The 8601-nt window shown below is 50.2% G+C and overlaps 1 protein-coding gene across 4 annotated transcripts in view; it reads left to right on the top strand.

Moving 5' to 3' along the window:
• Positions 1–557: 557 nt before the first annotated feature.
• Positions 558–8601, top strand: part of cbfa2t3 (CBFA2/RUNX1 partner transcriptional co-repressor 3) — a 71487-nt gene continuing 63443 nt past the window's right edge. For 3 of the 4 annotated variants that reach the window (XM_070898357.1, XM_070898358.1, XM_070898354.1), the window contains exon 1: positions 558–641. The gene's annotated coding sequence lies outside the window, so the exon portion shown is untranslated. The remainder of the gene's footprint in view (positions 642–8601) is intronic. The other variant, XM_070898356.1, reaches the window with a different exon arrangement.

Here is an 8601-nt window from a genome sequence, read left to right as displayed (position 1 = left end):
TACTCAGTGTAACAGTGCAGTTATTATTCATTCAGCAGAGTAAGGGTTCTCCCTGTGTAACCGTGCAGTTACTATTCATTCAGCAGGGTAAGGGTTACGATGGGAAAAAAAGAGACTTGGACTCATGAGCACAGGACATGTTCAATCGCAGTTCCTGTGTATCCCGGCCCAGGTGTCCACTCTCTGTCCTCTCTCCCAACAGCCAGGCACCTGCGCTGGTTGTTGTCTTCTTCCTTAATTTCACTTTGTATCTTTATTGAAATTGATTGTCAATTGAGAGCGGCCCCTATACTGACCAGCAGATCAATGAAGAAGAAACGGCAGTATTTTAAATGTTAGTGCAGCCTTAAGTCCAAATCTAGTCAGTAAGATTGCTGCTGGTGCCGACCAGTGCAGGTGTTGGAGGTTAAAAGCCCGCCTTGCTGCCTGTAGCGGCGAGGCTGCAGATGTCCGTGGAGTAGCTGTGTACACACTCACAGCTGCAAACACACACTCCTATTAATAACTCGTACTTCCTGCTCATAACAGCCACATGACATGAAGGGGAGGACTGTCTGACATCAGCCCGTCCCCACAGGGATCGCACTAGCAGTTTGGGGCCACGTTACAGTGGCAGTCCCAGCAGACGTGAATTGAAACGGGTGAGTACGCACTCATTTATTTAATGCATGGTTATTTTTTATCAATCTTCCCAACTACACAACCTCCTTCCCCTGCCGTTGTGGGCAGATCAGGAGCATGGTGTTGTCTCCGGGCACTGGCATCTGGGCAGTGAGGGGGTTATCTGGTGTATCCTTGCCCTGGCATAATGGGCAGTGAGGGGCTTTCCGCAGTCTCCTTCCCCTGGCACAGCAAGGGGGATATACTGTCGTCGATAGAGAAGTCACGGAGTGGAAGGCAGGAGCAGGTTAGGGGCCGTGTTGTCTCTGAGTGCCAACGAACCAGCACTGGTTTGTCATTTCCTCCCACGACCCCAAAACAACTGTTTGCTCGACAGAGCAGTTAGGGTATAAAGAGTTGGTTTAACAAGAGTATATTGAAATAAAGACCGAAGGATTAAGACACGAGGCATTTTAAATTGTGTTTAGCCAGTAAGCAGCAGCGAGAGGCCAACCTAACCATGTTGAAAGTAACTCGTAAAATTAGTTGGCGTGCAAGTGGGAGGGCATTTCAGCTCCCAGAGCCCGACTGTATGAAAAGGTAACAGTGAATTTGAACTGAGAAGGTGAGAGGAAGTTCGGTGCGAAGGAGGAGAGCCTGAACCTAGGACCAGGGCAGGTATGCAAGAAAATTATTCCAAAGTTAATGCTTGTGAGCAGCACAACAGCTTAGGGGTATAGAGATGGGGCCAAGAACTGGACCAGTGATGGGTGTGAGTGTGCACGTGAGATGGGGAGTACCCTGGATCTGCACATAACCGGTACACAACCAGCGGAATGCGGAGCTGGGGACAGGCTGGTTGCGCTTCCCTAAACACGGGCACGAAAGGTTTCTGGAACATACATTGGGGTCACCCCACACATGGGGTAATTGGTGAAGCAGAGAGGAAGGGGGGAGAGAATTGCATAATTATCCTCAGGGGAACTGCCATGGGAAAACACTAGAGTCTGGACTTGTCCTGTGGGTGTACTGTCTTGACACCGATGAGAGGACCGGGATGAAGTCACAGAGCGACACAACAGCACCGTGGAGCAAAGGGTTACCCATGGGGAAAAGAGATGCTATCCACAAGATGTGCGTTAAGGGGATTCCATATAGGAGAAATAGATGTGCTTGTTTGCCTCTCTAAAGGATAGGAGGGAATCCATCTAGAATTCATGGTGCATTCAGCAACCAATAATACAGGGAAGAGTGGGATGGAGGTTTTGTAGGGGGTTAGAATCCAGATTGGAGGGCACGATCGCAAGGGTAATCTCAGGACTACTCCCGCTGGCTTGTGCTGGCCCGGTCAGACGGAAACGGATTGCATTCATCAACTCATGACTCACTTGAACTGGACTAGTGCCAGACTCCTTGTGGAGCGGCTAAACAAGGCAGTGGGGAAGGATTTAAACCGGTGTTGTAGGAGGGGAGATAATAAAACCGATCAAATTAGAAAAGGAATGCTGTGAAGGATAGGTTCAGTCTACATGTGTGCAAGTTGGAATATACTGAACACAAGGCTATTGTGGCAGTTGGGAAGTATAGTAGGGATCTTGAGCCCAGTGGTGGAGGGAAATGCAATATGCATAAAAGGACAGACTGCACAGGAAAGGAGGTGAAGTTGCTCAGTGTCGGGGAGCGAAAGAACCCATTGTTACATGATAAGCCTCCCAATGAGGCAGAGTTGCTGGAATTAGAGTGCGGAGAGAGCAGAGATAATTCTAGGCGCTTGCTCTAAACCATTGGGTCAAAAAACATGAGACGCGGTTTTTGTTTGACACGCGATCGGGACCCCCATCGGCAGCGACACGCGATCGGGACCCCCATTACTAAGGACACAACAACCTGCATTTATAAGTGTCTTTTAACTTATAATGTGTGCCAAGGTGTTTCACAGGAGTGTTATCAAACAAAATTTTACACCGAGCCACGTGAAATATTAGGACAGGTGACTAAAAGCTTCGTCAAAGAGGTAAGTTTTAAGGAGCACCTTAAAGGAGGAGAGAGAGGCGAAGAGATTTAGGGAGACAATTCCAGAGCTTGGAGCTCAGGTAGGTGTAAGCATGGTTACCAATGGTGGAGCAATTAATTTACGGGATGCGCGAGGCCAGAATTGGATGAGCACAGAGAGCTCAGAGGGTTGTAGGGCTGGAGGAGGTTACAGAGATGGGGAGGTGAGAGGCCATGGAGGGATTTGAAAACAAGGATGAGAATTTTAAAATTGAGATTTTGCTGGACTGGGAGCCAATGTAAGTTGGTGAGCACAGGGGTGATGGATGAATGGTACTTGGTGTGAGTTAGGATACTGGCAGCGGTGTTTTTGAAGAGCTCAATTTTTTGGAAGGTGGGAGGTAGGCCAGGAGAGCATTGGAAAAGTTAAGTCTGGAGGTAACTATCATGTATGTAACCTTCATACAACTGTAACCTTCATGTAACTGTAACCTTCATACAACTACACTGTACACTGTATATATGTCCTGGAAATGCACTTCTTGAACTTGTGGGAATCACTCCTCACCTGGGCACTCAGGTATTTAAAGGGAGGTCCCACGCAGGGTCATCACTTCTTGGTCCTGGGAATAAAGGAAGGTCACGCAGTGACCGTGTCTGCAATACATGCCTCGTGTGATTCAGTAGCAAGGTGCAGGGACATCACATTCGGCGACGAGTAATGGGAATCACCGAACCACGAGGATGGCCACCCGTAGCACAGAGGAACGTCACTGTGTGGGTGAGGACTGGGACGACTTTGTTGAGAGACTCCAGCAGAGTTTCGTCATGAAGGACTGGCTGGGAGCGGCAGTGGCTGACCAGTGGAGGGCGCATCTACTGACCAGCTGTGGACCAAAGACATATGCGCTGATGAAAGACCTGTTCGCACCCGAGAAGCTGGTGGACAAGTCCTTCGAAGAGCTCAGCCAGCTGATCAGTGAGCATCTCAAACCGGCGAGTCGCGCACACATGGCCCGGCACCGGTTCTACACACACCGGCGTCGGGAGGGACAAAACATCTGTCGTGGGGAAAATGCTTGATGCTATCATTCAGGAAGAATTAGCGGGACATCTAGATAGGAATAGTGCAATCAAGCAGACGCAACATGGATTCATGAAGGGGAAATCATGTTTAACTAATTTACTGGAATTCTTTGAGGATATAATGAGCATGGTGGATAGAGGTGTACCGATGGATGTGGTGTATTTAGATTTCCAAAAGGCATTCGATAAGGTGCCACATAAAAGGTTACTGCAGAAGATAAAGGTACGCGGAGTCAGAGGAAATATATTAGCATGGATAGAGAATTGGCTGGCTAACAAAGAGAGTCGGGATAAATGGGTCCTTTTCAAGTTGGAAATCGGTGGTTAGTGGTATGCCACAGGGATCGGTGCTGGGACCACAACTGTTTACAATATACATAGATGACTTGAAAGAGGGGACAGAGTGTAGTGTAACAAAATTTGCAGATGACACAAAGATTAGTGGGAAAGCGGGTTGTGTAGAGGACACAGAGGCTGCCAAGAGATTTGGATAGGTTAAGCGAATGGGCTAAGGTTTGGCAGATGGAATACAATGTCGGAAAATGTGAGGTCATCCACCTTGGGGGGGAAAAAAAACAGTAAAAGGAAATATTATTTGAATGGGGAGAAATTACAACATGCTGCGGTGCAGAGGGACCTGGGGGTCCTTGTGCATAAATACCAAAAAGTTAGTTTGCAGGTGCAGCAGGTAATCAGGAAGACGAATGGAATGTTGACCTTCATTGCGAGAGGGATGGAGTACAAAAGCAGGGAGGTCCTGCTGCAACTGTATAGGGTATTGGTGAGGCCGCACCTGGAGTACTGCGTGCAGTTTTGGTCACCTTACTTAAGGAAGGATATACTAGCTTTGGAGGGGGTACAGAGACGATTCACTCGGCTGATTCCGGAGATGAGGGGGTTACCTTATGTTGATAGATTAAGTAGACTGGGTCTTTACTCGTTGGAGTTCAGAAGGATGAGGGGTGATCTTATAGAAACATTTAAAATAATGAAAGGGATAGACAAGATAGAGGCAGAGAGGTTGTTTCCACTGGTCGGGGAGACTAGAACTAGGGGGCACAGCCTCAAAATACGGGGGAGCCAATTTAAAACCGAGTTGAGAAGGAATTTCTTCTCCTAGAGGGTTGTGAATCTGTGGAATTCTCTGCCCAAGGAAGCAGTTGAGGCTAGATCATTGAATGTATTCAAATCTCAGATCGATAGATTTTTAACCAATAAGGGAATTAAGGGTTATGGGGAGCGGGCGGGTAAGTAGCTGAGTCCACGGCCAGATCAGCCATGATCTTGTTGAATGGCGGAGCAGGCTCGAGGGGCTAGATGGCTTGCTCCTGTTCCTAATTCTTATTATGTTCTTATCTCTGACTTTGTTGCGGCGCTTGGCCAGCTTCTAAGTTCACAGATGCCTGCAGGGGGGAGATGTTAAGGGATTTCTTCATTGAGGGCATTAGTCATGCTGGGATTTTCAGGAAACTCAGAGACCAAGGACCTGACTTTAGAAGGGGTGGCGTTGATAGCTCAGACCTTCATGGGAAGAGGAGATCAAGCAAATTTTCGCGCGCAGCTCTGGTTCCAACGTGGCGATGGACCAGGGAGTTAACATTGTGAATGTGGCTCAGGACCCCGCAGGCAGGCAAGGGCATTTTGAAACTGGCCAGGCAGCAACAGACGCTAGGGTGGGCCCGCAACAGGGACAATGGAAAGGGGATCAGCAATTCATGCCATCTCGAGGAACAATGTGTCCCGTGATGGGACCATTGACACCCACCATCAGAGCGCTTAGAAACAACCAAAGGGGCAATGAGAGAGGAATGCCTGGTAACAGCCCTTTTGTTAACAACAACCTCAGCTCATGCTGGAGGTGTGGGGGTAGACATACTGCGAAAAGCTGCAGGTTCCAGCAATTTATCTGTAGGAATTGCAACATCAGTGGACACTTGGCCAGAATGTGCAGGAAGGCTGTAGTGAGGCTAGTCTACGAGACAGAGGAACCAGACGAGTGGTCTGCAATGCAGGATGATGTTTGGGGCAAAGTTCAGCGGGTTCATGTGGCTGACGTCCACAGCTCATATACCAAAATGCCACCCATGACGATGAAAGTTTTATTGAATGGCATCCTGGTGCGCATGGCGCTGGACACAGGAGCCAGCCAGTCCCTTATGAGCGCCCAACAATTTGAGAGACTATGGCCACACACAGCTAGCAGGCCAAAACTAGAACACATTGACACGCAGCTACGGACGTACACCAAAGAGACCATCCCAGTGCTAGGCAGTGCAAACTTGGTGGTAACACATAATGGCTGCCACTCTGGATTGTCCCGGGAAACGGCCCCGCACTTTTGGGGAGGAGCTGGCTAGCCGAGATGAACTGGAAATGGGGGGGATGTGCACGCCATTTCATCCGTGGAGCGAAGCTCATGCTCACAGGTCCTATAGAAATTCGGGGCATTGTTTCAACCAGGTGTCGGGACTTTCAAGGGCACCAAAGTAGTGATACGCATCACCCCGGATGCCAGACCAGTGCACCACAAAGCCAGAGCGGTGCCATATGTGATGCATGAGAAATTGAAAGTGAATTGGACAGGCTGCTCAGAGAGGGCATAATCTCGGCAGCTGAATTCAGTGACTGGGCGAGCCCCATCGTTCCTGTTCTCAAAGCGGATGGCTCGGTCAGGATTTGTGGCGACTACAAGGCCACCATCAACCGAGTGATACTGCAGGACCAATATCCACTTCCGAGAGCAGAGGACCTCTTTGCCATGCTGGCAGGTGGCAAGCTGTTCACCAAGTTGGACCTCACTTCGGCCTACATGACTCAGGAACTGGCTGAAGAATCCAGGCTTCTGACCACCATCACGACGCACAAGGGGCTATTTATCTACAACAGGTGTCCGTTTGGCATTCGTTCGGCGACCGCTATCTTTCAGAGGAACATGGAAAGCTTGCTTAAATTCATTCCTGGAACGATCGTATTCCAAGACGACATCCTAATAAGTCGATACACCGAGGAACACCTCCAAAACCTGTGGGGAGGTGCAACGCTGACTGGACCAGGTCGGTTTGCGGTTGCAAAAGCCCAAATGTGTGTTTTTGGTCCCAGAGGTTGAGTTTTTGGGCAGGAGAGTTGCCGCAGGTGGGATTCGGCCACCGAAGCTAAAACGGAGGCGATCCGCCGGGCGCCCAGGCCCGGCAACACATCGGAGTTGCGATCATTCCTGGGACTATTGAACTATTTTGGGAACTTGCTGCCGAACTTAAGCACATTGTTGGAGCCGTTAAACGTGCTCTTGCGTAAAGGTTGTGAATGGTTTTGGGGGGGACGGTCAAGAACGGGCTTTCAGTAGAGCGCGGCACCTCCTTTGTTCTAACAAGCTGTTGACCTTGTACGACCCCTGTTTTAAAAAAAAAAAAATGGTTTTAACATGTGATGCATCATCCTATGGGGTTGGGTGCTTGTTGCAGCAGAGTAATGATGGCCGACTCCAACCGGTGGCTTATGCCTCCAAGTCGCTCTCCCAGGCAGAGCGTGGATAGGGCATGGTCGAAAAGGAAGCACTCGCTTGTGTTTACGGTGTGAAAAAGATGCACCAGTACCTTTTCGGTAGGCTGTTCGAGCTAGTAACGGACCACAAGCAGTTAACATCCCTGTTGACCGACAGCAAGGCCAATGCGTCAGCTCGCATACAGCGATGGGCTCTCACGTTGGCTGCGTATGACTACACCATACGGCACCGGCCAGGCACTGAGAATTGCGTTGACGCGCTAAGCAGGCTCCCACTGGCTACCACTGAGGGGATGTCTGAGCAGAGCGCTGAGATGGTCATGGTCGTTGAGGCTTTTGACACCGCAGGCTCCCCCATCACAGCCCGCCAGATCAAAATCTGCACCAACAGAGACCCCCTCCTGTCCATGATAAAGAAATGTGTTCTGACTGGGAATTGGATGCCCACACACGGGGCATGCCCCAAGGAGGTCAGACCGTTTCACAGACGGATGGATGAGCTCTCCATCCAAGCCGACTGTCTGCTATGGGGCAGCCGGGTCGTCATGCCCCAGGAAGGAAGGGAAGCATTCATCAGGGAACTCCACAGCGAGCACCCTGGCACCGTGCTAATGAAGGCCATTGCCCGGTCATGGTGGCTGGGAATTGACTCAGACCTGGAACACTGGGTTCGCAGGTGCACGACGTGTGCCCAGCTGGGCAATGCCCCCAGGGAGGCCCCCCTCGGTCCGTGGCCATTCCACGGGCAAGTTCATGGGAAAAATGTTCCTGATCGTTGTCGATGCTTATATGAAATGGATCGAGTGCATCATATTAAACTCGTGCACGACATCCATCACAGTGGAGAGTCTGCGCACAGTTTTCGCGACCCATGGCTTGCCAGACATTCTGGTCAGCGACTGGCTCATGCTTCACCAGGAGTTTATGTCGGGTAATGGCATCAAACACGTCCGGACAGCGCCATTCAAGCCGGCTTCCAATGGCCAGGCGGAACGTGCGGTCCAAGTCATAAAACAGGGCATGCTCCGTATCCAAGGACCCTCCCTTCAGCACCGCCTATCACGCCTCCTGCTGGCCTACAGGTCCCGCCCGCATTCGCTCACTGGAGTCCCGCCAGCGGAACTACTCATGAAACGCACGCTTAAAACGCGGCTGTCCCTCATTCATCCAGCCCAGGCAGACATTGTTGAGGGCAAGCGCCAGTCCCAAACCGAGTGCCATGATCGAAACCAAGGGGGAGGTGTATAGAAATTGATGACCTGGTATTTGTTCTTAACCATGCTTTGGGACCCAAGTGGCTTGAGGGCACCGTAATTGGCAAAGAGGGGAATAGGGTCATAGTGGTCAGATTCAACAATAGGCAGATATGCCGAAAACACTTGGACCAAGTAAAGAAAAGGTTCAGCATAGACACTGAGGAAC

Source organism: Pristiophorus japonicus, chromosome 13 (assembly GCF_044704955.1).
Source record: "Pristiophorus japonicus isolate sPriJap1 chromosome 13, sPriJap1.hap1, whole genome shotgun sequence".
In the NCBI taxonomy this organism is placed as follows: Eukaryota; Metazoa; Chordata; class Chondrichthyes; family Pristiophoridae; genus Pristiophorus; species Pristiophorus japonicus.
This window is presented reverse-complemented; position numbering and strand designations above follow the sequence as displayed.